Source organism: Lithobates pipiens, unplaced genomic scaffold, assembly GCF_037356315.1.
Source record: "Lithobates pipiens isolate NorthernLeopardFrog02 unplaced genomic scaffold, aLitPip1_a1.2 Scaffold_13, whole genome shotgun sequence".
In the NCBI taxonomy this organism is placed as follows: Eukaryota; Metazoa; Chordata; class Amphibia; order Anura; family Ranidae; genus Lithobates; species Lithobates pipiens.
The window spans coordinates 246,262,979-246,282,737 of NW_027507718.1; the positions used below are offsets into that span (position 1 = coordinate 246,262,979).

Sequence of the window (19,759 nt, forward strand, 5' to 3'; positions counted from 1 at the left end):
AGTTGGTTTACTAATGGCATAAAGACTTTTCACTTAGTAAGCGAAGTTGCACTTTGCAAGGGAATTTTCCCCACAGCTTAGTGAATGCGGTGAAGTTTTACTTTGCAAGGAATACCCAATCACATGAAAGGAAAATAACAAGGAACAATGGAAGTCAGCAGAGCAAAGTTCTGGGGAAAATTCACTTTCAAAGTGAAACTTTTCTTGAAAGGTGAACAGTCTAGTGCCTTTAGTAAATCAATCCCAATGTGTCCTTAAAACTCTACAAGGACATGTGAAGCCATGGTGAACTTTCTTTGCCCAGCGTTAAAAAAAGAAATAAAAGGACAGCTTTGCCAACAAACTTTGAAGTGGTATGTCCTTCTAATTATGCCTGGAAGTCCATGATCATATGTATTACAGCTGCTTTCCCTGAGCAGTCCACTCTAGGGATGGAAATGTTAATCACAGAGCTCCATGAATTAAAGGAAGCAGTGATCCATTAAGCGTTACACATTTACTTAGCACTGTAGCTACAGACAGACTCAATAGCTACTTTGCTGTTTTGGCTAAAGAGGAAATATCAGCACATTTATCAAACTTGATCCACATGCAGATAATGTTACTATTTACCATAACTCACAAGAGTAAATGATAAAAATGTATCTAACTCAAAGACTTTGTTTCCATATAACTTCAATAGGAAATGTTTAATAGCCATGCCAGGATTCTTTCTGCAGATACCACAGGAGGTGAGAGAAAATCCCCTCTTTGACAGCTGTCACTGGAACAAGTGTGCTCAATGGAAGGTTTCCCCAGTTCTTGTAACAACCAGGGCCAGACTGGGACAAAAATTAGGCCCAGGCATTTTAGACTGAGCAGCCTATTTATTTATTTTTTTTTAAATCCAAAACCTTCCTGTGATCGGAGAACCAAGACTCCTGTGGGCTTATTGGATAGTTGCAGACCAGCACAGCACCAAAGAAGAGACAGAAGTACAGTTAAATCTCACTTGTTTAATAATAAAAAAAGGTAAATAGAATAAACATAGTCAAAACATAGCCAGAGTTCATTAACCGTAACGGATAGTCAGACAAGCCAAAACATCAGGGGGAGAGATGAGCGTAGTAGAACAGCAAGCAGGATCTGGAGCCAGAAGGAATGTCAGCCAAGCAAGTCTTTAACTGGAACACAGGAGAGCGTCTCTACAGATGTGACCAAGGCGAACGCACAGATCATCTGGGCTGGACGGCTTAAGTAGGCAGGACTGATGAGCAGGATATCATCAACAGGTGAGTTACTGTGGAGAGATAGGAGCTGGCAATTAGCCGACAGCTGAGTGGCCAGCTCAGAGAAGGAAGTACAGCCCTGACAGATAGATCATTATTTCTCCCCCAAAGGCCTACTGTCCCTCCCTGAAAGCCGGTATCCTCTACTGAGTCCCGGCATGTCTATCCAGGGTCACATTCCCAAAAATGAAGCACTATATGTCCCAGCATGAACCCCTGAGACCTAGATCTCAGAGGTTCATGCTGGGACTTGTAGTCCTTCACTAGCTGGGGGGGGGTGTCAAGTCCTCAGCTCTGAGGGGTTCATGCTTGGAATTGTAGTCCTTTAACTTTAGGGGGGTCACACATACCCCAAAAGTGAAGGACTACAAGTCCCAGCATGAACCCCATGAGATCTAAGGATGAGGCCTCCTCCTCTTCTTTTTATCCTCCAAGGGTGTCATCTGTCGTCCAGCACCAGCTCAACTGCCACCCTCTCTGTTTCTGCACTTCTGCCCAGCTCCCTCATGAGAGCCCAACGGGTTAAATCCCCGGCCTCACCTCAGACTGCCAAATCTACTTACCTTCCCTTTTCTGAGCAGGGGACTATTGGAGTTATTGGAGCTGAGAACTAGGAAGAGAAAATTACATCCATCCTCATCCGCACTGAATGCTGGGGCCTCTCTCTGCATTACGTGACATCATTAGATGCCAAGTGGCCCTAGCAACCAGATAGTGGTAAGTGGACAGTGGTAAGCAAGTCTCAACCAGGACTAGTACTGTGAGTGAAGCAGTAGCCGTTTTTTGGACATCAGCAATTGCCACCCTGCCCCCTGGCCCAGTCTGCCTCCTGACATGCATGCTGGTGGCTCCGACCCACTGGGCAAATGCCTGTTGTGCCCTTTGGCCAGTCTTGGTCTGGGGACAACTGTAGCATTTCTCATCAGTTTCTGTCCTGGTGGACATTCAAGGACATATAAATTGGTTTTGCCTTTATTAACACTTTAAACATCTAGTAGCGTCAAACTTCCTAAAAATGGTTCATTCAATCACTTTGTAGAAATGTGTCTCTAGACTAGATAGGCCAATGCTGGACAGAGGCAGTCATAAATGTACCAAAATCAGCACCATCTATTCCTTCTGCACCACTGCCAAACTTCTAGATCAAGCAGGAGACAAATACAAAAATCTGCGTGATGACCAAAAACACACACGTGATGTGATCAAAGAGGATAACTATCAGGCAGGAATATCATGTGGTTCTAATAAAAATGTTAAATATCATCAAACTGGATCTAAAACAACCTGATACTCTATAATCGCCATGTTAACTGGCACCTAACCCAAGAAGATTAGAGGCAGATCAAAGAACTGTGGATTCAGTCTGGCATTACGATGTTCCAGTACTGACCTCTTGAGATTAACTTCTATATACCACCACTGGAATGTGTAGCTGGTAACTTATGGGTCAAGCCAGAAAACAAGACCCTCTGAGGCTTCTCCACATTACCTCCACAGACTTTAAACTATTGACACACCAAACATGATTCAACTCATAAACATACAACTGGTATATGTGGAACCTTTAGAAATATACTTGTAGCAAGTTGCATGTAGAAGAAGCTGATACTGTATATACTTTATATACTGCCTGGAGTTTGCATGTTCTCCCTGTGCCTGTGTGGGGTTCCTCCGGGTACTCCAGTTTCCTCCCACACTCTAAAGACATGCTGGTAGGTTAATTAGCTCCTTCCTAAATTGGCCCTAGTACTTATGTATGAATGTGAGTTAGGCCGGATTCACACGTATGCATTTTTAATGCTTTTTGCATTTTGCAGATTTGCACTACAGTCCATGTAACATGGTTTCCTATGGAACACGTTCTGTAGTGCAAATCTGCAAAATGCAAAAAGCATTAAAAATTCTTTCGAAATTCGAACCGTGTATGGCTGGCATTAGACACATTCGATTGTAAGTTCCCTGAGGGCAGGGACTGAGGTGAATGTATAATATCTATGTAAAGTGCTGGGTAAAATTGAAAGCGCTATATAAGAGCCTGTAATAAATAAATATACATTATATATGTACAGTATATGTCCAGATTTACTGGGGATATGAGGGGGTCTGCTCTACACAGGATCCAGGATAAACCTGGAAATCTCATATCAAATTAGGTGATATCAGAAAGGTCAATAAGGCCTGATGGTTTCCAAGAAGAATTTCTTACAAGCTATCTCTGTGTAATACAATTTCTTTTCACTTTTTTATGAAACAGAACTACATTATAACTCCCCCGTGTACTGCAAAGCGGGTTTCACATCTGGAGTTACTATTAATGTGAATCATCACTATGCATACTATAAATAGATAACAATTAACATATAATAAGGTACCTACATGTTTAAAAAAAAAACAGAAATGGGTGTCGAAGTTGACATCTGCCAAAGGGGTGACTAAAATTACCATTGTTAGAAAACTGAAAGAAGCTCTAATTCTGCCACAATTATATTTTCCCATTACGAAAATGGCAAGGCTTAAAATTGTACTGTCTGAGTCCAAGCATGCAAAAATGATCTATGTCAAGCACTCATAGAAGGCATATTCTGATGGAGAGAGGGAGAGGGTGAGAGAGAGAAGGGGGGGGGGGGGGGGGGAGAAGATAGAGAGAAATAGAGATGGAGAGAGAGGTGGAGAGAGAGGGAAGATAGATAAGAGGGGGGAGAGAGAGAGAGGATAGAGAGAGGTAGAGAGAGGGAAGAGAGAGAAGACTGACAGAGAGAAAAGAGAGGGAGGAGAGAGAAGAGAGAGAGGAAAGAGAGAGAGTGAAGAGAGAGAAAGGGAAGAGAGAGAAGAGAGGGAGGGGAGAGAGAGGGACAGAGAGGAGAGGGAGAGAGGGGAGAGAGAGGAGAGGGAGAGAGGGGGAGAGAGAGGAGAGGGAGATGGAGAGAGGGAAGAGAGAGAGGGAAGAGGGGGAGGGGGAGGGAAGATAGAGAGAGAAGAGAGGGTGGGGGGGAGAGAGGGAGAGGGAGATGGAGAGAGGGAAGAGAGAGGGGTAAGCTAGAGAGAGAAGAGAGGGAGAGGGGGGCGAGGTGAGAAGGAGAGAGAAAAGAGAGGGAGATGAGAGAAGATAGAGAGGGGAGACAGATGAGAGGGAGAGAGAGGGGGGAGATAGTGAGAGGGGGAGAGAGGTGAGAGGGATAGAGAGGGGAGAGAGAGAAGAGAGAGGGAAGCTAGAGAGAGAGAGAGAGGGTGGGGGAGAGAGAGGAGAGGGAAGAGAGAGAGGGAAGCTAGAGAGAGAAGAGGGAGAGGGGGAGGGAAGATAGAGAGAGAAGAGGGGGAGGTGGAGAGAGAGGAGAAAGAGATGGAGAGAGGGAAGAGAGAGTGGGAAGAGAGAGAGAGAGAAGAGGGGGAGGGGAGGGAAGATAGAGAGATAAGAGAGGGAGAGGGGGGCGAGGTGAGAAGGAGAGAGAGAACAGAGGGAGAGGAGAGAAGATAGAGAGGGGAGACAGAGGAGAGGGAGAGAGAGGGGGAGATAGTGAGAGAGGGAGAGGGGGAGAGAGGTGAGAGGGAGAGTGAGAGAGAGGGGGAGAGAAAGAAGAGAGTGGGAAGCTAGAGAGAGAAGAGAGGGTGGGGGAGAGAGGGGGAGAGAGAGGAGAGGGTGAGAGGGGGGAGAGAGGAGAGGGAGAGAGGAGAGGGAGAGAGGGGGGAGAGAGGGAGAGCGGGGGAGAGAGAGGAGAGGGAGATGGAGAGAGGGAAGAGAGAGAGGGAAGCTAGAGAGAGAAGAGAAGGAGAGGGGGCGAGGTGAGAAGGAGAGAGAGAAGAGAGGGAGAGGCGAGAAGATAGAGAGGGGAGACAGAGGAGAGGGAGAGAGAGGGGGGAGATAGTGAGAGAGGGAGAGGGGGAGAGAGGTGAGAGGGAGAGTGGGAGAGAGGGGGAGAGAAAGAAGAGAGTGGGAAGCTAGAGAGAGAAGAGAGGGTGGGGGAGAGAGGGGGAGAGAGAGGAGAGGGTGAGAGGGGGGAGAGAGGAGAGGGAGAGAGGAGAGGGAGAGAGGGGGGAGAGAGGGAGAGCGGGGGAGAGAGAGGAGAGAGAGATGGAGAGAGGGAAGAGAGAGAGGGAAGCTAGAGAGAGAAGAGAAGCAGAGGGGGCGAGGTGAGAAGGAGAGAGAGAAGAGAGGGAGAGGCGAGAAGATAGAGAGGGGAGACAGAGGAGAGGGAGAGAGAGGGGGGAGATAGTGAGAGAGGGAGAGGGGGAGAGAGGTGAGAGGGAGAGTGGGAGAGAGAGAAGAGAGAGGGGAGATAGAGAGAGAAGAGAGGGGGGAGAGAGGAGAGGGAGAGAGAGAGTTTGCCTCCCTCTGGATCAACTATGGGTTTTTTATATGCAGGTCTGATGGTCTAGATAGATTTGTGTCTTTTCTCAAACTGACTATGTAACATGTAGCATTGCATTGAGCTTTTTATGTTACATCTGAGCTTTGGAACATATTATAAAGTCAATCCAATCGCTTTTTCCGCTTTTTCTAAGCTGCAACTTTGATATCTCTATATAGTTAATGAAGACAAATCAAACAAGCCAATGATAGAAGTTTGTGTTTACTCTTAGGTTTAGTCATTGAGCAGTCATAGGGTACATGTACAGGTGTACAGCAGAGTTCAGATTCGGCTAACGCACACTGTGTGAATGACATTCAGACTTTTATTGTAGCACCTGACAGCGGAACAGTTACGACCGGTAATCTTAGAAATGTGCGGTATTTTATTACACAACATCTCTAGCAAAGTGAAACTCAAGTTTTCCATTGAGCTAAGCTGAGCAGGAAAAGAAATGTAAACAATGCCCGATTTGCTCTTTGAATTGAACACAGTAAAGCGGAACTTTACTCATTTTTTCAGGGTCCTCCGTCCTGCCTCCTCCACTTTCTTTCACATTAGCAAAAAAGGAAAAAAAAATATTATTTCAAAATTAAAAAATTTTTTTTTTATTAATATTTTGCTTCTGAAAGCCTAGGCCAAGATGACATCACACAATTGCGCGATTCCCCCATCAACACAGTCAGTGTTGATGGGGGAATCCCTCCCACAGTGCTATTGTGTTCTCCTGGTGGGGAGCCTTCCCTGTTGGTAGAACAGCTATAGCCACCGGTACTAATTATGTGGGAAAAACCCAACAGGCTGGTTGAACAGTAGAGAAAACAACCAGGGTGCCCATACATGGGTCGACATTCATCCTGTTCTTGCTGAACTGGATGAATTTCCATCCATGTATGGCCAGCTTTAGAGTTGTGCACCCCTCTATTAAAAATCTTAGTGGTTTAAGGTTAGCCATACCCATGAAGATTTCTCTCATTCGGTGTGCTGAATAAAAGAAATGAATCCACACTAAATAGCTATATGCTTATCGATTAAGGGATCCAGCCAGAGTGGCGACAATCACCTGTGTTCACTGTGCATTTTTGAATGTGCAATGCATTTTCAGTGTATATGCTGTGTGATTTTGGGATCTTAACTTTATTTCAATGTATTTTTAAACTAAGTTGTGCTTACTTGCATCAGTGATATGATTATGTGCATATGTGTGCATTGACATGCATTCCAGAGCAGAAAAATGCCTCATGCTATTATTTTTTTAAACACACATAAAAGCTGTGCAATGGGGTAAACTAGGCCTATTCGTTCTTTGAAATTGCACTGCTTCCGGGCAATTTCAAAGCTACAAATAAGTGCGATTTCATTGCGACTTGCACCTCCTTTTAACAGAAGTCAATGCAGGTTTCAATGAAATCATAGAAAAGTAATGCAGGGCTCTTTTTCAGAATCGCAACGATTTGAACGTTTCCATTGCCGAAAATAGGGTGTGACTTGTCATGTGACTTTGAACTGTCATGTCGCATGACAAATCGCATTGGTGTGAACGAGGGATAACTGTTTGCAGTGCATTCATAATGTGTTTACAAAAATGCATCTGGTGTAAACGAGACCTTGGAAGTAAAAGATTAGCCATATATGTTAAGATTTCTCGTGTTTAGTGTGTTGAATGAGAGAAATCAATAGAGTTCCCCATCTGCACAGCTATTTGATGATCTGTTAAGGGATCAGATCTATCGACAGCACAAAATAAAGCGTCATCTCTTGGGAAAGCCAAGTCACCACCCCTCTAAGGCTGGATTCACACCTATGCAGTTTTAGTGCTTTTTGCATTTTGCAGATTTGTACTACAGTCCATTTACCATGGTTTCCTATGGAACACTTTCTGTAGTGCAAATGTGAAAAAAAATGCATAGGTGTGAATCCAGCCTTATGTGCTTCATTGCACAGCTCTGACCTCTAGGCGTTCCTGTGCTAACTGAACTCTGAGCTCAAGCCTTGTAATGCATGTGATCCTGCAGAACGCATTCCCCCCTTCCATGTAGTCACTGCGAACAAATAATGAAGTCTTTTATTACAAGAAAGTAAGCAGTCTTATGGACGCTGGCACATGACCCATGTATGGTGCTATAGGGGACACGCTTCTACTCATAAATCCCACTGTCTTTAGACTTGACCAGTCTCATAATCATTTAACTATTCGCTTCTCCAGAGTTGTGATGACATCCTGACATCTCATGTTGGCAGAGCAGCCCTGTCGATCTAACTAAACATTAGTCACCATACACAGTACAACCTGACCATACAATCTTTGTACAGTCAACTTTACATGTACAGTCAACTTTACAACTTTACATTTACTAAAACTATGCATTTTAGTACCTATTTAGTATTTTAGTCCCTATTTTATCCAATCAGGCAGGCCATTGTACTACATAGTTGTTGGTAGAAAAAAAAGCACTTGTAATGTGTATGGAGAGCTAACAGTATCTCACACATGACGGGCTGCAGCTACAAGGAACAATTACAATCTCTCCACACCAGTCACCTGCTCTAGGGCGCATTTTTAATAGTAAGAGCCTAATGGGGGATTTTTCGCGTTGTGTGATCGCAGTGATAGAGCACTTCCTGCTCTAAAGCCCCGTACACGCGATCAGAAATTCTGCCAGCAAAAGTCGGATGTGAGCTTTTGGTCATAAATTCCGACCGTGTGTAGGCTCCATCGGACTTTTGCTGGCAGAATTCCAGCCAGCAAAAGATTGAGAGCAGGTTCTCTATTTTTCGGTCAGAAAAAAGTTCCGATCGGAAATTCTGATCTTCTGTACAAATTCTGATGTACAAAATTCCTAAGCATGCTCGGAAACAATTCGTCGCATGCTCGGAAGCATTGAATTTCATTTTCTTGGCTCGTCGCAGTGTTGTACATCATCGCGTTCTTGACGGTCGAAAGTTCCCGAGAACTTTTGTGTAACCGTGTGTATGCAAGCCAAGCTTGAGTGGAATTCCGTCGGAAAAACCATCCAAGTTTTTTCCAATGGAAAATCCACTCGTGTGTACGGGGCATTAGGGTCCGTTCAACCCTGGAAAGGCACGCATGTAAACAGGCTGACCTTGCAAGACACGTGCGGGTGTCAACTGTTAATAGAACCCCAAAGACATCTTGCAATTCAATAATACCCCATTCCGGCGCAGCCATCAAACCACACAATTGTTTCTGCATTCCAGTACATTTGACAGCCCATTGAAATGAATGGGCTGTCAAAACCGGAAGATGTGGGATCACACAGGAATGCAAGCAGTGTGAACAAACCCTAAGGGCCAGTTCACACCATAGAAACGCAGTCCGGAGACGTTTCTGCATGTACATTTTTGATGTGCGTTTTTTCCCCTTGTCTTTTCTTCACCCTAAGGCTTGATTCACACCTATGCAGTTTTAGTGCTTTTTGCATTTTGCAGATTTGCACTACAGTCCATTCAACATGGTTTTCTATGGAACACATTCTATGTGCAAATCTGCAAAATGCAAACAGCACTAAAAATGCATAGGTGTGAATCCAACCTAAGTGAGGACATGTGCGCTCCGATGCGTTTTTTTCCCAGGGCAGTTCAGTGCAGAAAAAATGCAGCATGTTCTACTTTTCTTTCTGGACAGGAACAGACTTGTGTGAACTATGCCATTGGAAACCATTTAACTTACTATCCATGCGTTTTCGACGCAGAAAAAAAAAACACTGGATTGCATGTGGCGGGAACCGACCCTGCAGATATTAAAAGTGTTTTTATTTTCCGTATCTTTAGACTGGGAATAGGTGGTTAATCATCTGCAATTCACATGCAGGTACAGGAAGATCTTTTGAGTTCTTGGCTCCTCTATACTGATATGACTGTTAAAAATGTTGCAGACATTTAAAAAATAATCTATTTGCAATCAAAAGTAGCTCTAGCCTAAAGCTGACCATACACTATGCAATCTGACTGTACAATCTCATTTAGATCTACCATCAATCTTGTAGTGCGAGAACTGCCTAACTGGATACAAATTGAAAGGATTGTTTCAGCCGGCCATACATGGATCGCAATCCGAGCAGTTCAGTGGGGATCGGACAAGTTTCGAATCATCTATGGGTCAGGAAATTTTTTTCCTATCGATCAGTGCTGCTGGCTATAGTTGGCAGCACTTATTAGTGTATTCTGATGGTAGGAAATTCTCCCCGCTGTCAGAATAGATAACTCAGCAGGATTGAGTCCCCCATCCACATCACGTGTGTATATGGGGGAATCAGGTTATTCTTTCACTGGTTGAAGCAAAAAAAATAATGAAAGCTACCTAAAGCCTGGTACACATTATACGTTGTTTATCACTCAACCCATGAGGTTGAATGAAAAAAAAAAACTGACAGATTGCTGTACTAACACAAACAATGTTAGTACAGCGATATTCCCCCACTGTGCCATTGTGTTCTGAAAGGGGGACTACCATCCCCATCCAGAACAGAATGGTCAATGCTAACAGCCAATGTCTGCCAGCGCTGATCGGATTGCCGATTTGCTGCTAGCTTTCCAGCATGCTCGTTCGACAGAGGCCAGTCATGAGATCAGTTCCTGACGGACAGGCAGCTGTACACACGAGGCAAAAGTCAGCCAGTCTCTACTGTACCGGCTGATTTTAGCTGATATTCAGCCCGTGTGTACCCGGCCTTAGGTTTTTCCTTATATCACATAATTTTGGGAAAGCTGAAGAATAGCGTACAGTGTATGGACAGCTAAAGCTGACCATACACTCCACCCGCTTGATAAACTTCGATGTGAAGATTAAAGAAGCCAGGTTGGAAATTGTCAGCAGAACAGTGAATACATCCAATCAGATGCTGCCACTATCCAGGTATTCTGAAAGCTATCCAATGGTGTCAGAATACAAAAGCCGTAGCGGAGATTTATCGGTCTGCACTGTTTAGTGTGGCTGGAGGAATGTGTTTGATTTCTTTTGTTCAGCCTGCATGTATGGCCAGTTTAAAGTGGTTATGTAGTCGATTTTTTTAACTTTTACCTACAGGTAAGCCTATAATAAGTCTTACCTGTAGGTAAAAAGAGTATCTCTTAAACCTGTACGGTTTAGGAGATATTGCCCTTGCAATGAGCTGCTGACTTCATGCGCTCCTGGGATTCTCGGCTGAAAGTCCGGCAGACGCCGAACCTTGCCGGAAAGAAGTCTCCCACCCGCGGCTCAGGCCACTCACAGACACGCCGGGGGGAAAATGTGGACCGAGATCACCTGCCAACGCCTCGTTCTAAGGTAAGTATTTCATAATGAGCTAGTATGCATACTAGCTCATTATGCCTTTTGCCTTACAAGTGTAGAGGGAAAAAAAAAGTCTGCGGGTTTACTACAGCTTTAACTAGGAGGACAAAGCTAAACGGTCCATTCAATTAGTATCAAATCAGGCAGGACCTTAGCTGACGGCAGATCTATTGGTGGCAACGCGCTTCAATTTTATTATCTGTTTGTCGTGTGGTCCAATCAAAACGATTGAATTGGTGAATAATTGTACAAGCGTAACTTCCGGTCTGATGAATTTACACTCAATTTAGGTGAAATTTGATTAAATTGAATAGATAAGCAGGGGGGAATCATGTTGCATCATTGGCAGCACTGAGATGTTATGTTTTTATTTGGGTTTTTTTTTCTTCTCTGTTGGTTGAACTGAATGGACTTGTGTCTTTTTTAAGGCTCGGGTCATAAGACTTTGCCTGCGACTTTGCCCTGCGACTTCCTTTTCAACTTGATCCAACTTGGAGGCTATGTACAAAGGCTGAAATCGCACCTAGATCACACCAAAGTAGAAAGCAGAAACCTTTTCCAAAGTTGGAGCGACTTGTGTAGCATCCGTTAAGACGGCTCTCATAGAGAAACATTGAATTGGGCATGTCATGCGACTTGGGGTCTCACAAGTCGGATCTCATGTCACAGCAGTGTGAACCGAGCCTCAACCAGATGAACCCTGTAACTTTATGTATGTTCATGAATATGATTGTATTTTAATCCATCGGATCATGAGATTGTACAATTAAAAGACAGATGCAATTGATAGTTTACAATCAGATCTTCCAACTATCACACTTCCCTGTGTGTGTCATATCGATCAAATGGGTTGTAGACTATAGATCAATTGTCAACGGTAAAAAATGAGATCAATCATTTATCAAAGTGTGTTGCCACCACAAAGGAGAACAGATCAGATTTGGTATTAAGCCATACATGATGTGATCAAACTGAACAATCAATGTCCGATTGGACAAAATGATTGACAGCGAGAAAAAAATGACAGACGGTTGTGGAGGGGGAAACTAATATCGATCATACAGATCCAGTTGATGGTGCTTTTTTTACTTTCTAAACGATTCCTGCAGTTCACTGCTTTCGATCGCTCAGGAGCACCAAAGGAGACCTGCGCTTCAATCAAATCGTCTTGATATGATCGCCTTATATATGTAAGTGATTGAAAGCTGCGGTATGCATGTATTGAACATTGATCAGATTATGCAGTGGGTCAGTTTAGGTTGATCGTTTAATGCCACCATGATCTGAGAGCAGTAGTGGCATGTCACTGGTATAGTGACGGCTGACATGGATCGTCCATACTGAATCAGATGGCTGAAAAGTGGTCCATACACTATACAATGCGATTGTACAAGATGTACTAAAGCTAGATCCATTCAATCAGCATCCAATCAGGCAGCCCCTACACAGTTGATGTCAGATGTGAAGGAGGTACAATGTGATTGCACAGTGTATGATCAGCTTGCCATACAGCCAGCTCCTTACCTTAGTTCTGCTCTGAAGTCAGCACGATGTCAGCAGCTGCTGTCCTCTTCACATTCACTTGTTGCTCCAGAACAGCCAGGGGTGAAGAAGAGAAGTGATCTCCTAATCCTGAAGAAAGAAAAGTTGCAGAGTAGAGTTGTATAAAGTGGGGGGTGTCAGTCCTTGGAGGAAGGTCCCAGCACAGGCTGTGTGTGTGCACTCGGTGCTGTGCCATTTAATAGTGACACAAGTTCGCTCCCTCCTCCATTGCCTGCCTCCAGCTCACATTGCTAGGAAGGAGTGGCCTGTACACATAAGGAGGGATGGATGTGGCCGCAGCTCCGGCTTCTCCCATTCGTCCTCATAGTCATAAACATGATTTATTCCATAGACTGGGAGCCAGTCATAGTGTGTGCAGGGTGCCAGGGAGCAGCTCCCACCTTCCCTGTCACTTACCTGTCTGTGGGAACCATGGAGTGCAGGCTGGAGGGGAAGGGCACAGCATGGAGTCTCCTTCCTCCAGTCAGCTTGTATTTATTAACCATGAATTATTGAGGGATGCAGGGGGTGGTGGAAGTGAGAGCCAGCAATAATGAGGGCCAGGAATAATGAGAGTCTGGAATAATGAGAGCCAGCAATAATGAGAGCCAGCAATAATGGCCTCTACTACCTGACAGGACTTTTACTGTGTCACCTGCTGCCTGCCAGCTCGTCCCTTCTAGGACCCCTATTACTTCACCCACCTCAAAGTAGAACTACAAAACCTGACAGGAGATTATCAGGTCTCACTCACACAGACACTTGCACTTGAAAAAGTTGAAACATTTCTTACAGATAGTTGTAATTTGTAAATAAAGTTAGGTTTGTCTGCGTTTTCTTTTTCTCAATGCTCCATTCTTCGGGAGGGGCCTTATTACTTCACCTCAAAGTAGAACTACAAAACCTGACAGGGGATATCGGGTCTCATTCACACAGACGCTTGCACTTGAAAAAGTTTAAACTCCTACAGATAGTTAGTTGTAATTTGTAAATAGAGTTAGGTGTGTCTGTGTTTTCTTTTTCTCAATGCTCCATTTTGGGGGGGGGGGGGGGCATATTACTTCACCTCAAAGTAGAACTACAAAACCTGACAGGGGATATCAGGCCTCATTCACACAGATGCTTGCACTTGAAAAGTTTAATTATTTCCTACAGATAGTTGCAATTTGTAAATAAAGTTTGGTGCATCTGCGTTTTCTTTTTCTCAATGCTCCATTCTTCGGGAGGGGCCTTATTACTTCACCTCAAAGTAGAACTACAAAACCTGACAGGAGATATCGGGCCTCATTCACACAGACACTTGCACTTGAAAAAGTTGAAACATTTCCTACAGATAATTGCAATTTGTAAATAAAGTTACGTGCATCTGCGTTTTCTTTTTCTCAACGCTCCATTCTTGGGGGGGACCCTTATTACTTCACCGCAAAGTAGAACTACGAAAAGTGACAGGGGATATCAGGCCTCATTCACACAGACGCTTGCACTTGAAAAAAGTTGAAACATTTCCTAGAGATAGTTGCAATTTGTAAATAAAGTTAGGTGCGTCTGCGTTTTCTTTTTCTCATTGCTCCACTCTTTGAGGGGATGTTATACCTCAGGCACCTTTCCCTCACCACGTTCTGGTGTGAACTTGCCCCTGTGGCAGATGGAGAGGCAAATGAAGCAAAGATGGGTATATCCCCTAACGTGCCGGCGTCTAACGAGCAAATGTTTTGTACAACCTTACCAGAATGTTAGTGCCGACCTTTGACAGCTTACCAACTATTGTTCAATCACATGTGCAAAGAAAGAATACCAACATGGAAAGGAATACAAAAAGGGAATTGCGTCATTTTCTGCTGCTAAACGCACCGCAGCTGTTTGCAGCTAAACACAGATTTAGTTTAGCTGCAGATAACCGACCATAGATGCAGTTAAACTGTAATTAAACATTGTGAACCAGTTGCAGCCCAGCCTATGGCAATATGACACCGGGGCCCAGCCTCTCATCCCTCTGGGCAATGGCGCTAGGGTTGCCACCTCATCTCTTTAAACCCAAACACACATGAATTACACAGGTTCTGAGGCTAGTTTAACATAGATAAGGCACCAAGTGAGTTTAACCACTTGCTTACTGGGCACTTAAACCCCCCTCAGTCCCAGACCAATTTTCAGCTTTCAGCGCTGATGCACTTTGAGTGACAATTGCGCGGTCATACAACACTGTACCCAAATGAAATTTTTATCATTTTTTTCCCACAAATAGAGCTTTCTTTTGGTGGTATTTAGTCACAGCTCGGAGTTTTATTTTTTGCTAAACAAACAAAAAAAGATGCAAAAAAAAAAAAAAAAAAAATCATGTTTTAATAGTTTGTTATAAAATTTTGCAAACGGGTCATTTTTCTCCTTCATTGAAGTGCGCTGATTAGGCGGCACTGATAGGCTGCATTGGTGGGCACTGATGGGCTGCATTGGTGGGCACTGATGGGCTGCATTGGTGGGCACTGATAGGCTGCACTGGTGGGCACTGATAGGCATAGTTAAGGCGGCACTAATAGGCACAGATAAGGCGGCACCGATGGGCACAGATAAGGCGGCACTGATGGGCAAAGATGGGCACAGATAAGATGGCACGGATGGGTGGCACGGATAAGTGGCACGGATGGGTGGCACGGATGGGCACTGATAGGTACCACAGATAGATGGGACTGATGGGCACTGATAGGTGGCACTGATAGGTGGCTCTGATAGGTGGCACTGCTGGGCACTGATGGGCGGCACTGCTGGGCACTGATGGGCGGCACTGCTGGGCACTGATGGGCGGCACTGGGGTGCAGCACCTGAGGCAGATTTTGGGTGGCACTGTGGGTGGCACTGCTGGGTGGCACTGTGGGTGGCACTGTGGGCACTGCTGGGTGGCACTGTGGGCACTGCTGGGTGGCACTGTGGGCACTATGGGCACTGCTGGGTGGCACTGACAGGGGGGCACTTACTTTATTCAGGATGGCACTGCGGGTGGCAGGTGGGCACTGGCAGGGGGCAGGTGTCCTTTTATATTGCTGGCCGTGATCGGGACTGATGTCCCGAACACGGCCGCCGGCGATCGGCTTTTTTTTTTTCTCCTCGCGCTGTCAGCGCGAGGAGGAATACTAGCCGATTACCGGCTCCGTTTTATCACATGATCAGCTGTCATTGGCTGACAGCTGATCACGTGATAAGGGGTCGGGATCGACCCCTTACACGGATCGGTGATCAGGCGAGTCTCACGGACTCGCCGATCACAGAGCGCGCCGCGCGCGCCCCTCAGGGGGCGCGCAGGCCGCTCGTAACCGGGACTACGTCAATAGACGTAGTCCCGAAAATGTGGGTCCGCGCTATTGCCGTCATTTTGCAATAGCGCGGATCCCAAGTGGTTAATTACCACCTTAACCAGCCACAGAACCTGTGTAATTAATATGTGTTTGGGTTTAAAGGGATGAGGTGGCAACTCTAAGTGGCGCCCATAGAGGGCGCACAGACACCGCTTCCCCTATCCATGAATCTACATATCAGTGGTGCCGGACCATGGATTGCAATTTTTTTTGAAGCACCTGATTAGAGCCAGAGCCTCTAACAGGCTTCAAACAAGCGTTAGCTCGGAGCGCAGAGCATTGCGCTCTGATCCCACACTGTTGTGTGAGGATAAGCGACTGACTTTGCCAATGGTGGCAATGCTGGTCAACCAATCAGGAGGGAGAGTCTCAGATGACCGAGACACTCGTGGACATCGCTGGACAGAGATGGGGCTCAGGTAAGTATTTGGGGGGTCGGGGGCTGCTACCCACAGAAGGTTTTTTTTTTCTTACTGCATAGAATGCAGTGATATAAAAAACCTTACGACTTTACAACCCCTTTAACCAAGAACTGCCTATGCCAATAAGTGACATTTGTAGATAAAAACAGACTGTGCAGTTCTGACTAAAGATAATTAGTGCCCTTTCTATAGGTGTAAGCCATTTGCGTGCCTCCTGAAATCTGCCTGGAATACTCCCAGGACATTGCCAGGAAAAAACAAGTAAAAGAACTAGAACCTTGCTAGAACCTTGCTAAGTGAGGCCTAGTCATTACTGCTCACCTTCACAGACATGAGCTCTCAAACACTGAGCTCAGAGCTACAGCATCAGTAGAGAGAAAGAACATGTGAGGGGGCTTGAATCAGAGAAAAAGCTCACTCTTGTGATGGTGAAGGTGAACGCTAACTACTTTTGTGCATTTGGGTTTACACATGAATGCGTTTATGACATATTTCCCAAACGCAGAGCTTTCATGTGACCTTAAAAGCATATGGATTACCGCTCAAGCGCATGCATCAGAATCCGGGGGGATCCACTGTGGGTGCTGGCTGGGTGTAAAGAGCTCGTCCCAGCTCTGTTTATTCAACAAGAATGGTCATGGGGGGGGGTGAAACACATTGGGCACATGGCTTGGACAGCGCTAGGCTGAAGCTGCTAATAGTTGTACAAGGACTGGGTTTGTTCAGCGTGTGGCAATCGGGACTCCCTTTTTTTTCTTGCAGAATTTTCATTTTGGTAAATATGTCATATCCACATGCAAGTTTAAAGACTGATGCAAAAGAGCATTGCATACAGCCTTTCACTTTTATGGACAACTGGAAAAATGCAGGGATTTTTACACTAGAGATCATTTTCTCCCCTCACCAGTGGCGTCAGCGGGGGGGGCTGACAGTGGCTGAAGCCCCAAGTGGGTCCCAAAAAGCCCTGGGTATCGGGTGGGCACTGTTCTATTATTTGCCCTGAGCGGGGACCGATCTAATCCCGAGCGTGGCTGAGTGCAGCCAGTGGCGTAACTAGAACCTTCAAGGCACCGATGCAAGAAACCATGAAGGGCCCCCCTGAACCCCAGCCAGGGCCCTTCCCTCCGAGTCCAGAGGTGGAACTCCAGGGCGTGGTCACAGGTATGACCTTTGTGAGCCCTGTAGTTCCACCACTGGCATCAGTAGTTTTTTTTATTATTATTTTTTTAATTTTAGGTGCACCTAGGCAGGATGGGGTCCCTGTCCCCAGAAGAAATTAGGTCCTTTTCTCCAGGGCAGATGAAGTTACTGCCCCCAGGTGAAAAGGGGTCCCTGTCCCCAGGGGAGATGGGGGTCCCTGTCCCCACGTGAGAAGGGGCCCCTGTCCCCAGGGGGAGATGGAGGGGGTAAGTAATGGTGTGTGGGGGATGGGGTCCTCTCACTCACCATGACCAAGCTGCAGGCCACGCACTCATCCATGTTGGCCTGGGCTCCATCCAGTGTGCTGGACGGGTGATCAGGATATCTCCCAGAAAGACCTTTCATCATCTGTGTATGACGGGGACGGAAGGGGGCTGGCAGACAAGCCTGCAGTGTCCTCCGGGTAGAGCCGGCTCTCATATGGCTGCACTGCATCTGTGTGCTTAAAGTTTGTTTACCCGGGAGAAGTATGCAGTGCAGTGTGGGCTGGACTCGGGGGGGGGGGGGGGGAGGACTCTGGCCGGGGAGAACAGACATCGGATTGAGCGGCAATGCATGGAGCAGGAGAGGGGTACTCTGAGGAGCCAGCCGAGGACACAGGTCATGCGGGGAATGCACAACTAAAGAGCAGCCAGTACGATAGTCGAGCATGGAGCTCTTCTAGTCACCCTCCACCTCCAGCCACCCGTGTGCATGGTGCACTGGTACCCCTAGCTGCCTATGCTGCTGCCGGCCATATGTAGAGGGGGCAGCATGGGCCCCCTGCAGCACAGGGCCCAGTTGCGGTCGCGACTGCTGCACCCCCTATAGTTACGCCCCTGAGTGCAGCCGAGTGTATTAGCAGGTCCTGCCTTCTGGAGCCTGCAGTGCTGAAGGATGTCCCATTGGTCGAATGCCGGGCCCGCGGGATGTGTGACGTCCATCATAGACGCTGCAGGCACCAGAAGGCGGGAATTACAATGTGGCCGCCGCGCCACTGTCAGAAGATCCCAACCCCACTCGACGCTCGGGCGGGTGGCTTCCTGTCCTCATCATGGCTCTGACTGCCTGGACTGGGGTCTACTCAACTGTGTGATGGGCACACTGCTGAGCTGCAGGAGGACACCTGAAGTCTCGTCAGGTAGGTCAGTGTATGTCATGTATGTCAGTTTAGGTCAGTGTGTGTCAGGTAGGTCAGTGTGGGTCAGGTAGGTCAGTGTGGGTCGGGTAGGTCAGTGTATGTCAGGTAGGTCTGTGTGTGTGTGTCAGGTAGGTCAGTGTATGTCAGGTCAGTGTATGTCAGGTAGGTCAGTGTCAAGTAGGTCAGTGCACGTCAGGTAGGTATTACCCCCCCCATGCTGGGCTCAGACTTCGGGCTGAAGCCCCTGTTTTTTTTGCCACCTAGCCATGCCCCTGCCCCTCACCATCTGTGTACATGAACCCTTACATGCAGGTAACTTACAGCATCCCTATTGACTCCACTGCTTCTCCTGATGTCAATGTAGCACGCACCCTTGTAAGGACCACAGGTTCCTTTCCCAACAAGGCATACAGCAACAGCCACTCTTCTGGTTCAGTGAACAAATATAGGAGTCCGCCGGGAGTTCCGCCGTTTTTTTTTTTTTAAAAGCCAGCAGCTACAAATACTGCAGCTGCTGACTTTTAAAATAGTGACACTTACCCGCCCAGCACGCCCGCGATGTCAGCACCCGAAGCCGATCTCTCGATCGTCTCTCGGGCGCTGCCGCCGCCATCTTGGGTATGGGAATCAGGAAGTGGAGCCTTTCGGCTTCATTTCCCGGTTCCCTACTGCGCATGCGCGAGTCGCGCTGCGCAATAAGGATGGTTCCCGCTGTCTCTGGGATCCGTGTGTTTCCCAGCAGGCAGCGGGGGACTTTTGGAAAGGGGAGCGTAGATTCTGCGGAAAGGGGCGTACCTTCTGCAGAATCTACGCCGGAAGTGGGTGCAGATACCTGTACTGTACAGGTATCTGCACCCCCCTGAAAGGTGCCAATTGTGGCGCCGGAGGGGGGGAGGAATCCAATGAGCAGAAGGTCCACTTTAGGGTGGACCTCCGCTTTAAATGTATTGCTGAGTAACTTGGATAGGGCATAAGGAGCCGTGCCATACTCCATGAAAGCTGAACATTAATCAGAGGACACTCTCAACTTTGTCACTCTTTCTGAGGATAGTCCCTCTAGGAATAGCCCAGAAAATGGACAGTTCTGAGACAGCATCAGAAATATCCCAGGCCAGACAAGCACTAGAACTGATGCACAAACCAGATAGCAATCAAGGAATCGTGCTGCAAGTTTGAAAATGACTTGCTAAGCTATTGCTAGACTTGCTAAGATTCACA

At 46.5% G+C, this 19,759-nt stretch overlaps 1 protein-coding gene across 13 annotated transcripts in view; it reads right to left on the reverse strand.

The window, feature by feature from the left end:
* Window positions 1-12,683, reverse strand: part of SLC4A4 (solute carrier family 4 member 4) — a 310,000-nt gene extending 297,317 nt beyond the window's left edge. For 5 of the 13 annotated variants that reach the window (XM_077476455.1, XM_077476452.1, XM_077476448.1 and 2 more), the window contains exon 1: window positions 12,432-12,682. The gene's annotated coding sequence lies outside the window, so the exon portion shown is untranslated. Of the gene's footprint in view, window positions 1-12,431 lie in introns of all 13 variants that reach the window. The other 8 variants (XM_077476458.1, XM_077476460.1, XM_077476454.1 and 5 more) reach the window with 3 other exon arrangements.
* Window positions 12,684-19,759: the final 7,076 nt, after the last annotated feature.